The 17,324-nt window shown below is 44.5% G+C and overlaps 1 pseudogene; it reads left to right on the top strand.

Annotated features, from left to right (window-relative positions):
- Positions 1-7,191: 7,191 nt before the first annotated feature.
- LOC126990326 (kin of IRRE-like protein 2) overlaps positions 7,192-17,324 on the top strand; it is a 33,438-nt pseudogene continuing 23,305 nt past the window's right edge.

The following is a 17,324-nucleotide window of genomic DNA, read 5'->3' as shown; positions in this document are numbered from 1 at the left end:
GAATTGCACGGCGTATTCCAGGTGGGGCCTTACCAGCGAATTATACAAGGATAACATAACTCCCGGCGTCTTGTATTCGAAGTTCCTCGCTATGAACCCAAGCACTGTATTGGCTTTCTTACAGGCGGACTTGCAGTGTTTTGTTTGTTTCAAGTCACTGCTGATGGTGACCCCGAGGTCTCTTTCTTCTTGCACTACATGTAGTGGTTCGCCACCCATGTGGTATGTGTGGTTGCTGTTTCTGGATCCGATATGCATTACTTTACATTTGGTAGTGTTGAAGGACATCTGCCATTTTTCCGACCACCGAGTGATCAGGTCCAGGTCTCTTTGGATAATTTCACAGTCTGCCGTCGTGAGGGCCTTCCCACCCACCTCTGTGTCGTCGGCAAATTTTGAAAGATTGGATTTTAATCTTAGTTCTAGGTCGTTGATATATATGATGAAAAGTATGGGTCCCAGCACTGACCCCTGTGGCACTCCACTTGTGACCGGGAGCCACTCGGAGGCCTGTCCGTTGAGTACAACTCGTTGTTTTCTTCCAGTGAGCCAGTCTTTGATCCACGCTGTCAGATTGTCGCCTAATCCCGCCGACTTAAGTTTCTTGAGGAGTCTTTCGTGTGGCACTTTGTCAAAGGCTTTTTGAAAGTCTAGATATATAACATCACTGGGGATATGATTATCCCAGTTTTCATAGATACCTTGGAAGAAGTCCAATAAATTGGTTAAGCATGAGCGCTTGTTCCTGAAACCGTGCTGAGCATCGGACCTGAAACCGTGCTGAGCATCGGAATCTGAAACCGTGCTGAGCATCGGAATCTGAAACCGTGCTGAGCATCGGACCTGAAACCGTGAGGAAGGAAAGGGAGAAGAATTAAGGGACGGGAAGGAAAAGGGAGTGAAAATTAAGGAAACGAAGGGAAGGAAGAAGGGAAGGGAATGGAAAGGGTGAAAATTAGGGATGGAAAGGGAAGGAAGAAGAAGGGAAAGAGTATAAATCAAGGAAGGAAACGGAAGGAAGGGAAAGGAAAGTGAAGTGAAAATAAGGGAAGGGAAGGAGGGAGGAAGGAAGGATGGAAGGAAGGAATTAAGGCGAGGAAACACATTTCTTATTCTCTTGCTATTTTTATTGGGCTGAAAAAGGTTACACACGGACAATATTGGACAGTGTTTCCGAGTCTCCAGTCCATTGCGGCGTGGCTGTCTATTAGCTGGGAATGAGTGCATCAATGTTATAAAATGAGCTTAAGCCATAATGAACAATTTAACAAGGCCCGTCTATAGTGTATCAATGTTATAAAATAATCTTAAACCATAATGCACGGTGTAACAAAGTCCGTCTATAGTGTATCAATGTTATACAATGTTCTTAAGCCATAATGCAGTATAACAAGGCCCGTCTATGGTGCATCAATGTTATAAAATGTTCTTAAGACATAATGCACGGTGTAACAAGGCCCCTCTATAGTGTACAAATGTTATAAAATGTGCTTAAGCCATAATGCCCAGTGTAACAAGGCCTGTCTACAGTGTGTCAGGGATTACACACACACACACACACACACACACACACACACACACACACACATAATTAGCCTAAATGCACACACAGTACATACATGTGCCACCAATATGAGATGAAGCAGTGTAAAGTTTTTGTTCCTGATTAACAGAACAACAAAACAGTTTTTGATGAAGTACAATATAAAGTCAGATAAGTGTAATATATCACCAATATATAAAGATAAAGATAAATATAACAATAATAGCAATAATAATATTAATAATAATAGTTATAATATTTGTTATAGTAGTAGCAGTAGTAGTGGTAGTAGTAGTAGTGGTAGTAGTAGTAGTAGTAGTATTAGTATTGGTAGTAGTAGTATGGGTAGTAGTAGTGGTAGTTGCAGTAGTAGTGGTAGTTGCAGTAGTAGTAGTAGTAGTAGTAGTAGTAGTAATAGTTGTAGTAGTAGTGTTGTAGTAGGAGAGAGAGCAGGTAGCTATATAGAATGAGAGAGACAATCTGTGGCCCGGCAACCCGTCCCCGTAGCCTCCCAGGGTCTCGTGGAGGCTGCAGTCAGTCTCCTGCTGGGCACTCGGGGCGGCCGGTGGGGTGTCATCTGTCATCCCGTATCGTAAGACATCCCATCCTGATCTTCGCATCGCGGAACTCAATCTTTACTATCACAGAGTAAAAACGTGAAGCGTCTAAGTGTAGAAAAATACTAAGGAGGACCTAAAAAGCGATGCAAAGCGGAACAGGTCACAAGAAGAAGAAGAAGAAGAGTGATTGTTGATATCCTAGTTATATACATACATGCGCCATCACTTGCTTTTATAATACTATAAATAAACTTGGGTGGGACAGATCCCGACAAGCAGTAGACGAAAGACACGGTACCGTGTCGAAATTCATGTATGTATTGAGGATGGGATGTCTCACGATCCTGTGATGTCTCATGACACCACACCAGCTGTTGTCTGGCCCAGGACGCATCTGTAGGGGCAGGAGAAGTGGTGCTGTTGTTATTATTGATATTATAATTATTATTATTATTATTATTATTATTATTATTATTATTATTATTATTATTATTATTATTATTATTATTATTATTATTATTATTATTATTGTTATTGTTATTGTTGTTATTATCATTATTATTGTTTATCTCCCCTACCTACCTACCTATACTTGCCAGTTTTCATATGTACACCAAGCGCACACACACACACACACACACACACACACACACACACACACATTGTTCAGTCAAGGTAGGGGAAGTCCCAGTACAGTGGAAGATGGCACATGTGGTCTCATTATATAAGAGCGGAAACAAACAAAAGCCTTTGAACTATAGATCGGTTTCTCTGACAAGCGTCATGTGCAACTGCGTGAGAAGGTAATTAAAAGACAGTGGGTAGACCATCTAGAAGGAAAGAAGATAATAAATGAAAGTCAATTTGGACTCAGACAAGGTAAATCTTGGTCACAAATCTGATGTGTTTACTCAAGAGTGATAGATATAAAGCAGGAGAGAGACAGATGGGCGGACTGCATATTTTTGGACATAAAAAAAGGCATTTGATAAAGCTCCATATGAGAGACTGCTGTGGAAATTGGAAAATAGAGGAGGATTGGGGCGAAAAATGACAGAATGGATGAAAATTACCTGGCAAACAGAGAAATGAGAACCGTGATGAGAGATGAGAAATAAGACTGGAGAAAGGTCACTAGAGGAGTTCCACAGGGATTAGTGTTAGCGCCTATAATGTTTTTAATATATATAAACGATATGCAAGAAAAAAAAGTAGTTACATGAGTATGTTTGCAGATGACGCCAAACTGCTTAGAAAAATTAGACATAAGGATGACTGTAACAAACTGCAGGAAGATTTCAATGAGATACATGGATGGAGTAAAGAATGGGAAATAGAGTTCAATGTAAAAAAGTGCTACACAATGAAAATGTGCAGGAGTAATAATAGGCCAGGTGGAGTGTTTAAGATGGGAGGGACAATCATCGACACAGTGAGGGAAGAAAAAGACTTAAAGGAATTATAATACAAGATACACTGACACCTGAGAAGCACATGATTAAGATATTCAGAGAAACATATTATAGACTGCTGCAAAATATCAGAGTGGCATTTCACTACTAGGATGGGGAGATGATGAAGAAAGTAATAACAACAATGATTAGACCAAGGTCAGAGTATGTAGTGGTTGTTTGGTCACCACACAAGAAAAACGACATAACGAAACTTGAAAGAATTCACAGGATTGCGACTAAGATGGTACCAGAACTATCAAGCCTGTCATGTGAGATTAGATTAGAGGAACTGGGTTTACCAACATTGGAGGAAAAAAAGAAAAAGAGGGGACCTGATAGCGTTGCACAGGAATACGAGTGGAATGGAAGTGTGGGGCATAAATGATTTAATCGAAATGGAAGGGAGAAGGCTGAGAGGCCGGACACAGTAATAAATTGAGGAAGGGGACTTGTTTGAAAGGCATAAAGAAGTATCGTTTTCCATGCAGGAGTGTGGATACATGGAATGGACTAAACAAAGACGTTGTGGAAACGGGCAGTGTCCATAAAATGAAGGAAAAGTTGGAGAAATAAAAAAATGGGAGACAGGACTGACTGAGCTTGAAATCAGGCTCTGTATACTACAAACAGATAAAAAGAAATAGGTACACACACACACACACACACACACACACACACGCACGCGCACACGCACACGCACACACACACGCACACACTTACCTCCAGTTTTGTGCGATACATCATCACCGCATCAGGACAGCCTTCACCGCCACCACTAAGGCCAGTAGTCCTGCACCTCTAATTGCATGGGTGGGGTTGCAGTGGCTCCCGGAATGGGTGTGGGGAATGGCTTGGGGTGTACTGGCTCCGGGAATCGGGTGAGGTGTAATGGCTCCGGGAATAAGGGGAGGCGCCGTGCAATTGGGAGGATCTTGTGGGTTGGTTTCTCCGGTATACACATAATAGTAACAGCGAGGTGGTAAATCGGTGGTCCATCTTGAGGGGCCGTAAGCCACCACCTCTACACTATGTAGGTGTTTGGTGGTAATCGGATAGAAACACTTCTTCCAACTATCACCAAGGAGTGCATTGAACCTCAGAGAGTCACCGGAGATCCACACATCCAACTTCAACTCCCACCATATGCTAAAGTTGACAGTGGTGAACCAGTTGTCCTTGGAGAACCACGCGGCCAGCCTCTCCTGTCCGTCTGGGCCTGTGACACCCACCACACCTATGCCCCTAAATCCTTCCTCAGGCCACAGGTACAGGTACAAGTCAACCATTGGATGACTTCCATTTACCAAATTTTCATTGGCAATGATCTGAGCCTCCCCTTCTCCCACCACCTTGGAGCCCACGGTGCAGTTCCTGGTTGTCAAGGCATCCATGTCCTTCGCCATCCCCAGGAGCAGCAGGAAGTGGAGAACGCTCACCCGAAGCAGGAGGCGTGAGGGCGATGCCTTCTTCATGGTGTAGGGCTTGTGTGAGGGAGCGCCTGCCAGTGTGTGCGCGTGTCCTGACGTGGGAAGTACCAGTGAGGAAGGGTGGAACCCAGGTATTATACTGTGATGAGCATGGTGCGCAGGAGGTGCTCTCTCTCTCTCTCTCTCTCTCTCTCTCTCTCTCTCTCTCTCTCTCTCTCTCTCTCTCTCTCTCTCTCTCTCTCTCTCTCTCTCTCTCTCTCTCTCTCTCTCTCTCTCTCTCTCTCTCTCTCTCTCTCTCTCTCTCTCTCTCTCTCTCTCTCTCTCTCTCTCTCTCTCTCTCTCTCTCTCTCTCTCTCTCTCTCTCTCTCTCTCTCTCTCTCTCTCTCTCTCTCTCTCTCTCTCTCTCTCTCTCTCTCTCTCTCTCTCTCTCTCTCTCTCTCTCTCTCTCTCTCTCTCTCTCTCTCTCTCTCTCTCTCTCTCTCTCTCTCTCTCTCTCTCTCTCTCTCTCTCTCTCTCTCTCTCTCTCTCTCTCTCTCTCTCTCTCTCTCTCTCTCTCTCTCTCTCTCTCTCTCTCTCTCTCTCTCTCTCTCTCTCTCTCTCTCTCTCTCTCTCTCTCTCTCTCTCTCTCTCTCTCTCTCTCTATATATATATATATATATATATATATATATATATATATATATATATATATATATATATCAAGTCTTACGTTTTTTGCGTAAGTCTTACGTAATTTCGGTGATTTTCAAGTCTTACGGCGTGAGTTGAAAATCTTACGTTTTTTCTCCGCTTGCGATGTTTTTTTTTAATAAGTTTGTTTTAAACAATTTGAAATATATCGTACGCGCCATATTCAAATTCATGTGAGCGTGCTGAGTAACGGTTACTGTTACGGTTAGTGTGTGTGGGGGTGGGTGGGGGGGGGGGGGGAGGTACCTCGTGCACCCTGCTTGAGTCTGAACGGGCGCGTCACTCATTCTCCTTCCCTCACCCACGTAGGTAAGACCCCCAAATTCCCGAGATCCTATCTGACCTCCAGATCCTGAACCCCAGCAAAAGGGTGGAGCTGCCGTACACTCACATTGTGAGCCTTGCAACAAAGTTCGCCCCTGCTATCGACCAAGAAGATTGAAAGATGAGTGGGAAGATTTCCAGGTCATGAACGATCAGGAAGTGATTTCTGTGGACCAAGAAAGGCAACCCAAGAAGCCTGATGCTGCTTGGAAGGACATACTTAGCAAGAAAACCCCTTTTGGAGCACCAAGGTTCCTTTTGATGGGCAAAGTGTTGCCTGCCCTTCTCTGCCTCCCTCACAGCAACGCTGACAGTGAGAGGGTCTTCTCAATGGTCAGGAAGATCCACACTGAGGCCAGGAGCAGCTTGGGTGCGGACACACTGACTGCTTTCTTGCAGATCAAACTGAACTCAGATGAGTGTTGTTATGACTTCCGTGTGACTGCCACCATGCTAAAGAAAGCTAGGTCTTGTACTGTCGAGTACAACAAAGAGCATCAGTGAGCTGCAGTAGGTTCACTGCAGCTCACTGATGCTCTTTGTTGTACTGTTGTACACAATGTAAACACATGACACAGAATGAACACCACGTAATGAAAAACAGTACTGTTTACAAGAACCTTAGTAAACTACTGTTTTTTCATTATGTGGTGTTCATACTGTGTCATGTGTTTACATTGTGTTTTCATTCTGCATTTGTTTTGAAACAAATAAATATTGAATGACAAAAAAATATGGTTTTCTTATGGTTTAATTACCGTTTTATACACAAACTTATGGTCTCAAACGTAGAATCTTATGGCAAGACACGACAGTAGCTTGACATGTATCTCTCTCTCTCTCTCTCTCTCTCTCTCTGCTTTTTTTCTCCTATTTTACCGTCGTCCTGAACTTGTGTGAGTCGAGAGTTTCCGATAACATTAATTATAATGTAGAACGAACACACACACACACTCTCTCTCTCTCTCTCTCTCTCTCTCTCTCTCTCTCTCTCTCTCTCTCTCTCTCTCTCTCTCTCTCTCTCTCTCTCTCTCTGTGTGTGTGTGTGTGTGTGTGTGTGCGGAAACTCTCGACTCACACAAGTTCAGGACGACGGTAAAATAGGAGAAAAAAAGCAGAGAGAGAGAGAGAGAGAGAGCACTTCTGCTTCTTATCACAGTAAAATCCCTGGCTTCCTTACCTGGACTTCCCACATGAAGACACAGGAACACACTGGCAGGTGCTCCGGGGCTCCGTCAGCCACGGCCTCCTCCCGCCCCGCCGACCTTGAGAGGCTCAACACATGCCCTTTTACCGCGCAGGACTCCTGTAGAAAACAGGAGGGTAGACTCTGGAATAAATGAAGTGCGTGTGTAATTCACCACGGCCTGATCACGTGTTGAACTCGCTTTTGCCAGCAGGTACCCTCACGACGTGAGCGAGTACATGCTCATTATTGTCGATCTCTGGGTACTGCCAGGACCTCACACACCACACACCTCATCCCCCTTGCTCAAGGGGGGTCAGTAACTACTACTAGTCAACGGGAAGAATCCGCCCTGAGTGTGGCTCGAACCCCCGCCTGTTTGGCCGTGAAGCCTTGCAGGGCTGCGCTCTACCGATTGAGCTCCCGGAGCAGTGTGTGCGTGTGTGTGTGTGTGTGTGTGTGTGTGTGTGTGTGTGTGTGTGTGTGTGTAATTCACCACGGCCTGATCACGCGTTGGACTCGTAGTCGCCAGCAGGTACCCTCCCGACATGAACAAGCGCTCTTTATCGTCGATCTCTGGGTATTGCCAGGACCTCACACACCACACACCCAAACCCCCTTGCTCAAGGGGGGGACAGTAACGACTCCTAGTCAACGGAAAGAATCCGGCTTGAGCGGGCTTGAACCGCCCCCCTGTCAGGCCGTGAAGCCTGGCAGCGCAGCGCTGAAACCAGTTGCGCCACGGAGTGTGTGTGTGTGTGTGTGTGTGTGTGTGTGTGTGTGTGTGTGTGTGTGTGTGTTGTTTATAAGAGAACGGTGTTTCATGCAATAGTAATGAGTTCATTGCTGTATAGCTCGGAGTCGTGGTTCACAAAGAAAACAAAAGGACTGGAAAAACAACATAATTAGTTTGCGAGATGCTTGCTTGGTGCACGGAAAAATACCAGCACGAATCTATGCATGATAAAAGCAGGTATTCCTCCAGTGCAACACCTTATTGAAAAGAAAAGATTTAACTCCATTAAAAGGAAACAGGCACACACAGATATGGACGAACCCTATCACTTCCGTTTACAATCTTTGTAGGGAAGCGAATACACCTGGTTTCCGATTCATTGAAAGGTCAGCTGTTTGGGAAAGGGATATAGATCCGTTAGATGATGATGTGAGGTATGTGCAGGAAAAAGCGGATACTTCAACAAAGTTCACAACATATACCTCGACCCTGAACCCATCCGTGACAGTGCATGAAGTGTATCGAACAGGTACATGTATCCCAGACCACAAACGCGAATCATTTACCAGACTCAGACTAATGTCTCACAATCTTAGAACTGAGGCAAGGAGGTGGAGCCCCACACCTGCTGACCAACGCGTGTGTCAATGCACGGGGAACAAGTACAGACAGGACAACATGTCTTGATAGATTGTCTACTGTGTGCTCACTGCCACACAAGGTTCACCATGTTGGCGTTTACGAACATGAGTGACCTGTTGAATGAAGACACATATGTCAGTGAATTATGTGGTTATATTCATGAAGTGCTCAACATTTTTAATTAGATTATATGTGTTACCCTCTTCTTGCAGAGAAAAATATTTTAGTTTACTTTTTGGACAAATAATGGATAATACATTGTTGTTTATATTAAAGTAATTGTGTTTATTTTTTTTTCGTTCTTAATTTGTACTTCGAATATCAGATCACATTTGTATTTGTCAATAAACTAACTGTCAACTGTGTGTGTGTGTGTGTGTGTGTGTGTGTGTGTGTGTGTGTGTGTGTGTGTGTGTGTGTGTGTTCTCGTTTATTATCCAGTCTTCTTCTTTTGTCCTTCATCCTAGCTTAATTACATACCTTCTCTGTCCCTCTCTGTATGTGTGTGTGTGTGTGTGTGTGTGTGTGTGTGTGTGTGTGTGTGTGTGTGTGTGTGTGTGTGTGTGACCAAACTCAAGTAATTGCTTCTATCTGGCAGTAATAATCTTGCTTCATCCTGCTCTTCCTCCTTCTCCTTCTTTCCTGCCCATGCTTTCTTTTCTTTATTTTTCCATTCATTTCTTATTCCAGGTGAGAGAGAGAGAGAGAGAGAGAGAGAGAGAGAGAGAGAGAGAGAGAGAGAGAGAGAGAGAGAGAGAAGGAGAGAAGGAGAAGGAGAAGGCATCCAACTTCGGTGGACGTTCATGATGCGCACCATCCCCGGCATCAGTCCACTCCTCCGACCACTGGAAAATGCCGTCAAGAATGTATTCTTGCCGGCGCTGGTGAAATCTCATGCTTTGGGGGAGGAGGAGAGGGATATGCTAGCATTTCCTCCAAGAATGGGTGGAATGGGGATCACCAACCCTGAGAAGCTGGCTGATAAGGAGAACCAAAACTCCATCAGCCTTACCAGTTCACTCATCAACAGGATCATCGCCCAGGAGGCAGAGGGCCAGATAGACCAAACAGAAATAAGAGAAATTAAAAGAAAATTCTCAGAAGAAAGGCAACAGGCCCAAAAAGACAAGCTGGACCGTCTTACACACCACCTGTCCACAGAAATGGGTAGAAAAATCAGAGGTGGGCGCGGTACTGAAAAATCAATAGTGCTTTTTTTTCCGGAGTAGTGCGGTTGCGGTAGTGCGGTCCCATTTTTATTCTTTCCCAGTGCGGTACGCGGTGTGAGGTACTGCGGTAGCGGTAGTCACTAGTCAATATAAAAAAAATACTTCAGTGCCTATCCTGGCTATCCATTGACAAACTAATAACTTGTGAGATACAAAAAAAATAAAGGAGGACTGGGGGAGGGAGAGAGGGAGGTAAGGGAGGAGGAAGGGGGGGGACAAGGGAGTAGAGGACGGGAAGGGGAGGAGGGGGAGGGAATGCAACTTTCCGAGGGAGGAAGGAGGGAAGAGGGGGGCAAGGGAGTAGAGGACGGGGAAAGGAGGAGGGGAGGAAGGAATGCAAATTTCGAGGGAGGAGGAAGAGGGGGGACAAGGAGTAGAGGACGGAAGGGAGGAAGGGAATGCAACTTTCCGAGGGAGGAGGAGAGAGGGGGGACAAGGGGAGTAGAGGACGGGAAGGGAGGGAAGGGAATGCAACTTTCCGAGGGAAGAGGAAGGGGGGAAGGGAGTAGAGGACGGGAAGGGGAGGAGGGGGAAGGAAGGGAATGCAGCTTTCCGAAGGAGGAGGAAGAGGGGGGGGGACAAGGGAGTAGAGGACGGGAAGGGAGGAGGAATGCAACTTTCGAAGGAGGAGGAAGAGGGGGGGGGGACAAGGGAGTAGAGGACGGGAAAAGGAGGAGGGGGAGGGAAGGGAATGTAAATTTCCGAGGGAGGAGGAAGAGGGGGGGGGGGACAAGGGAGTAGAGGACGGGAAGGGGAGGGAAGAGAATGCGACTTTCCGAGGGAGGAGGAAGAGGCGGGGGGGGGACAAGGGAGTAGAGGACGGGAAGGGGAGGAAGGGGAGGGAAGGGAATGCAACTTTCCGAGGGAGGAGGAAGAGGGGGGGGGGGGCAAGGGAGTAGAGGACGGGAAGGGGAGGAGGGGGAGGGAAGGGAATGCAACTTACCGAGGGAGGAGGGAGGGGACAAGGAAGGGGGAGAAGGAGATCAGCGTCATGTGAGAAGAGGAAATGGGGGTGGGAAGGAAGGAACGAGGGAAGGAAGGAAGGAAGGTTGGTGCGGGGAAGGGGAGGAGGGTAGGTAGGGGATGAATTATTGGAGACGGCGTTTAAGCGAAAGCGAAAGATTACCAATATAGGAAAGTAATGACGGGAAGAGTGAAACATTATTCAAACTGTCCAACATATTAAGACAAAACACATCAACTGGTAATAGCGAGACACTGACGGTGGGAACGCTCTAAGCTCTGGCGTCTCAGGCCTCAGCGAAGAAACCACGTGGAAATTTCAACGAGGATATAATAATAATAATAATAATAATAATAATAATAATAATAATAATAATAATAATAATAATAATAATAATAATAATAATAATAATAATAATAATAATAATAATAATAATAATAATAATAATAATAATAATAATAATAATAATAATAATAATAATAATAATAAAATGAAACACTATCAAAGATAGAATACGATTGAAATTAAAATTAAATGAGATAAAATACAATACAATGAAATAAGAAAAGTTAAAGCATTGGTCTCAGACACACTTAAAGTGAGTCATCGTAAAAGTGAAACAATAAAAGTAAAATATTATAACATTGGTCTCAGACACACTTAAAATGTGTGATCGTAAAAGTGAAACAATAAAAGTAAAATATTATAACATTGGTCTCAGACACACTTAAAATGTGTGATCGTAAAAGTGAAATAGTAAAAACAAAGCAGAACATTAAAACATTGGTCTCAGACACTAAAGATGATTTACCATAAAAGAGAAACAGTAAGAATGAAGACATAACCAGCACTTGATAAAATAGTTACAAATTGAATTCATCTTCGAGAAGATAAAGGAACAGGCTTTTCTTAAAACATAGCAAAGACTGTGCTCTCCTCACGTAGGAAGGAAGGCTTTTCCAGAGTTCTGGTCCAGTCACTAATATGGATCTTGCTCCTGCACATGTGTTAGTTTTGGGTACGTACAGCTGTTGTTGTTGTCTGGTAGGAACAGGACACATATCGCTCACTGATGGCATTGAGAGCAAATGGTTAGGAAAGTGTCCCTTGATGGTATTGTAGGTCATTATTCCTATTTCGTATTTATACTTCTGACTTATGTTTAACAAACCAAAGATGTAGCGTGGTCATGCTTAGTGTAGTGCCCCGGGGATCTCACGGGGGTTATAACTCTTACTTTTTAATGAATTTGAAAATTATTATCTAGTTTAATGAATATGGACAAATTATACTGGATAACTACTCCCGCGTAACTGAGTGCAACGATGAAGGTAGGCTGCCACCACCCCACGATGAGGGTCGAAACCCCCTGCTCAGTGGGGAGAAGAGACTGAAATGACTGAAAACTAGACTGATGACTACACTCAATCACGCCGGGGGTGACGGGAAAATATTCTTGAAGAAGGTAGCGTGAACTCTTAAAGAGGGAGAAGGACGTGAGGCACTTTCTCCCGTGTGCCGTGCCGGCCAACTCACCGTAACTTTAAATTTCAATGAACGGAATGATGATTCAATTTCAAAAAGAATTTAATGTGACAATGGTTACCACGTAAGACCTTTCAATATTGGACACTTTAAACTAACTACCTTGTAGAACCTAGGGTCGCGCACCAAGCTAACGTGTAAATAATAGGCGCACCTAACATCAACATAGCCGATCCAGGATTCAGGACGTTTCCTAAGTAAAAGAAGGTAATGTTATATTTGTATTTCGTAAAGAATCCTTACAACCAAAAACTAACTAAAATTATGAGTATTCTTTTTCTTAAGCACAGCATTCACTAAGCAACAGAACAATAATATGAAAATACGTATAGCTACCGTTGCCAGATTGTGGTACTCAGAGCATAGTATTTAACGGTTTCTGACGCCTAACTATTGCCAAGAAACATCAGGATCTTACTCTTTTAACAATAACTATGAATTAGTTTCATTATTGGAGCCCAGAAGATAGTTTTGGGGCAGGAAGTCGGGAAATATAAGCGGCCGAGTATGACAGTCTGGCAATAATCTGTGGCCGAGGCAGCAGCAACCTGCCATATTGCGGGTAGCAGATACATAAAATAGCATACTTCTACTCCTTTCAGCAGGTGATGTCACTTATTGTGACTTCGTGAGCTTTCTATCTATTTGTGTATATTTCATGGTGGCAAAACTTAAATTACTAGTTTCATTTTTACTAGTGACACGAATTTGTGACTGTTTATTACAATATAATTTCACTCTAATAAGTGAATCAGACTCCACAGAAATATTATCATTGTGTGTATGAATGAATACAAAGATAAGCACGTACTTTGATTTAACTCTAGGATGTCTCGTGGATCATCAATATATAAAAACAAAACATCCGGCTAAGCTACTTTTTAGCCCATTACCTTAAATGGCGCCCATAAAACAGTCCCTCCGCCAAGTTTGTACCCCACATTTAGTGATGTTAGGTGCGCCTATTACATATTGAGGGTTGCTTGGGGATGAGAGTGGTTAGGGGAACGTGTAGGTGTGTGTGTGGGCAGACGGGACAGAGACACGTTGCCGGTGAGTCCTAAACAAGAGCCTAGCAGGCGGGCGAGAGAAGACTGAGTTAACTACTTAACACACTGGATATCTAGGTATGTATTAATATGTTAACACAAGGGAAAGAGCGAGAATTCACTGATATTTAGGGGAGGGGAGACTTACTTAGGTTTCTCCTCCACGTTAGCGCTGCAGGACTACTGTCGGCTCCGCCAAGAGTACGGATCATCTCGTCGGCATTTTTATTCGCCTCGTGCGCTGTGGGATCACGGGACGCGATGAAAACGGTTCACGGGAGGCTACTGACAATATCAGGAGTATCGAAAGCAGCTCCAGCTTCACTTGAGGCTAAACTGAGGACATCTTTAAAGCTTTCATGTTATAGGGTGGAAGGGCCGAGTTTACTGAGATCTTAGCAGTGCGCGCAGTGTTTGTCTTGGACAGGCGGTTAGCGATGACGAGGATGAGGAGGAGGAGAAGTGAATCTAGAAGGAAAGGTAAAAGAAAGAAAATGGTAAGCAGTTGGTTTAGGCAGAGAAGGGGCATGAGTAAAGGGAAGGGAATACGTAAAATAAAAATTAGAAGTTAGACAAGCAGTAAGGGAGAGGAGGAGAAGGATCAAGCCGAGGAACAGGAGGAGGTCGGAGTGCAAGAGAAGATGATCTGGAGTATGAATAACCGGAGGAAGTGGAAAATTATGTTGAATTATAAACAGGAAGAGAAGGACGAGAACGACAAGGATCAGGAGTGGGGAGGGCAGGCATGAAGAGAAGGAGGAGGAGGAACGATGAGGAGGGAGACAGGAGGAGGAGAAGAGTAATGAAGGAAAAATGGGGAGGAAGAAAGATACTATAAAGAGTGGGGACAGCGAAATTATGGAAGATCGACAACGGTGACATAAAGAGGAAGCGATAGCAAGACGCAGAAGAAAAAGAAGTGGAAAAAAAGGAGAAGGGAGATAGACGGATGGATGCTGGGAAAGATTGAGAGAGCAAGGGAGGACGTAGAAAGATGGAATGAGTGGGAGGAGGCAGGAGGAAGGTGATCAATAGCCCATGAAGAAGGAAGCGACGAAAAGAGGAGGAGGGAGAAGATGGAACGGCTGTGTGAGAGAGAGAGAGAGAGAGAGAGAGAGAGAGAGAGAGAGAGAGAGAGAGAGAGAGAGAGAGAGAGAGAGAGAGAGAGAGAGAGAGAGAGAGAGAGAGAGTAATAATAATAATAATAATAATAATAATAATAATAATAATAATAATAATAATAATAAAAATAATAATAATAATAATAATAATAATAATGATAATTTTATTTCCACCAGAAGGAAAGAGAAAGATAGAGAGAGAGAGAGAGAGAGAGAGAGAGAGAGAGAGAGAGAGAGAGAGAGAGAGAGAGAGAGAGAGAGAGAGAGAGAGAGAGAGAGAGAGAGAGAGCGAGAGAGAGAGAGAGAGAGAGAGAGAGAGAGAGAGAGAGAGAGAGAGAGAGAGAGAGAGAGAGAGAATCCTAATGACAGATGCTTATGAATCTCACCATGTTCGTGTAAATGAGAAAGCAGGAATGAGATGGAAAAAAAACATGGGGAAATGGTACACTTATGAGGACGCAGGAAATCGAGAGGGCACATGGCAGACCTTTTTCTTATCAATTGAGGAGGCGGTGGCTAAACGAGTAGCGAGATGGCCCCGCGTTCAGGAGGACGCGAGTTCAATCCCCGACCGGTGCCACCAAGCTGGGATTTTTCAGCCGCCGCCGAGTGGCTTAAAACTACCCACATGCTGTCCAGAAGACCACCTATCAACCCGGACTCTAGATTCTAGGATTAAAGATGAGCTCTGGGAGGGCAGCATGAGCCAATGCAAGATGGCGCCACTATAAACACTCGCCTGCGCCAGAACGGGCTGGGCCGACCATCAGGCCCCACCGGGAAGAAGCCTTGGACCGACCATCAGGATCCACCGGGAAGAAGCCTACCGGCGCAATAGGCCAAGACGTAAAAAAAAAAAAAAAAAAAAAAATCTGCAACATTCGCAGTCTTCGTTCTAATTTCCATTCTGTGGAACACCATCTCTCCTCCTCTAAACCTCACCTTCTCTTACTCACCGAAACACAGGTTTCTGAGGCTACTGACAGCAATCTCTACTCTGTTCCCTCCTACTATCTCTATCCTCAATTTTAATCCAAAGCTGGATGTTGCGTCTACGTGCGCAACGACATCACTTGCTCTCGTGCCCACGACCTTGACTCTTCTGAATTTTCCACCATCTGGCTAAGACTTCATTGTCATTCTTTTACTAAATACATCTGTGCTGTTTATCTTTCACCTAATTCTACTAATTATGTAAAATTCTTTGACTACCTGAACTCTAAAGTGGAGCACATCTTGACCCACTCTCCCTTCGATGAAATCTCCATCCTCGGAGAATTCAATGTTCACCACCAGCCTTGGCTTTCCTCCTCTTTCACCGACCAGCCTGGTGAAAAAGTCTACAACTTTACTCTCCTCAATGACCTAGAGCAGTTGGTTCAGCACCCTACACGTATTCCCGACCGTCTTGGAGACCGGCCCAACATACTCGACCTCTTCCTTACCTCTAACCCTTCTGCTTACTCTGTCAAACTGTTCTCTCCGTTGGGCTCCTCCGATCACAACCTTATTTCTGTATTCTGTCCTATCGCTCCTGTACACCCTCTGGACCCACCGAAGAGGCGATGCTTCTGGCATTTTGCTTCAGCTTGGTGGGACGACCTGAGGATGTGCTTTCCGATTTCCCGTGGAATGATTACTGCTTCCAGGGTAGAGACCCTCTGTGTGTGCCCAGCGCATCACAGAGGTGATTGTCTCAGGAATGGAGGCATACATTCCACGTACTTTCTCTATCCCCTATGCTAAAAAGTCTTGTTTTAATCACGCTTGTTCTCGTGCTGTCAAAGATGGAGAAGCAGCTCACAAAAGATACCAGAGCCTTCGAACTCCCGCTAAACATGACCTTTACATTTCCGCCCGGAATCGTGCCAAATCTATTCTTCGACTTACCAAAAACTCCTTTATCCATAGCAAATGTCAACACCTTGCTTTCTCTAAATCTTCCAGAGACTTTTGGCACTTAGCCAAAAAATATCTCCTCCACTCTCACTTCTTCCTCTTTCCCGCCTCTTCTTAACCCAGACGGCAGCACAGCCGTCTCTTCTATCTCTAAGGCTGAACTCTTCGCTCAAACTTTCTGTAACAACTCCACGCTGGACAATTCTGGGCATATTCCTCTTACGCATCCCCCCTCTGACTCCTTTATGCCTGTTATTAAGATTCTTCCTAATGATGTCTTCTATGCCCTCTCTGGCCTCAACTCTCAGAAGGCTTATGGATCTAATGGAGTGCCTCCTATTGTCCTTAAAAACTGTGTTTCCGTGCTGACACCCTGCCTGGTCAAAGTCTTTCGCCTCTGCCTATCAACATCTACCTTTCCTTCCTGCTGGAAGTACGCCTTCGTACAGCCTGTGCCTAAGAAAGGTGACCGTTCCAATCCCTCAAACTACCGCCCTACAGTTTTATTTCCTGTCTATCTAAAACTTTTGAATCAATCCTTAACCGGAAGATTCAAATGCACCTCTCCACTTCTAACCTTCTATCTGATCGCCAGTATGGGTTCCGCAGAGGGGGTTCTACTGGCGATCTTCTTGCTCTCTTAACTGATTCTTGGTCATCCTCTCTTAGCCGTTTCGGTGAAACTTTCTCAGTTGCACTAGACATATCGAAATCCTTCGATAGAGTCTGGCACAAATCTTTGCTTTCTAAACCCTCTTTCGGATTCTATCCTTCTCTCTGTTCCTTTATCTCCAGTTTCCTTTCCGGCCATTCTATCTCTGCTGTGGTATACGGTCACTGTTCTTCTCATAAACCTATTAACAGTGGTGTTCCATAGGGCTCTGTTCTATCACCCACTTTCTTCCTGTTATTCATCAATGATCTTCTTTCCATAACAAACTGTCCTATCCACTCA

This window comes from Eriocheir sinensis, unplaced genomic scaffold (assembly GCF_024679095.1).
Source record: "Eriocheir sinensis breed Jianghai 21 unplaced genomic scaffold, ASM2467909v1 Scaffold1554, whole genome shotgun sequence".
NCBI classification, from domain to species: Eukaryota; Metazoa; Arthropoda; class Malacostraca; order Decapoda; family Varunidae; genus Eriocheir; species Eriocheir sinensis.
Note: the sequence above shows the minus strand (reverse complement) of the source record. Positions and strands in the feature narration are given on the sequence as shown.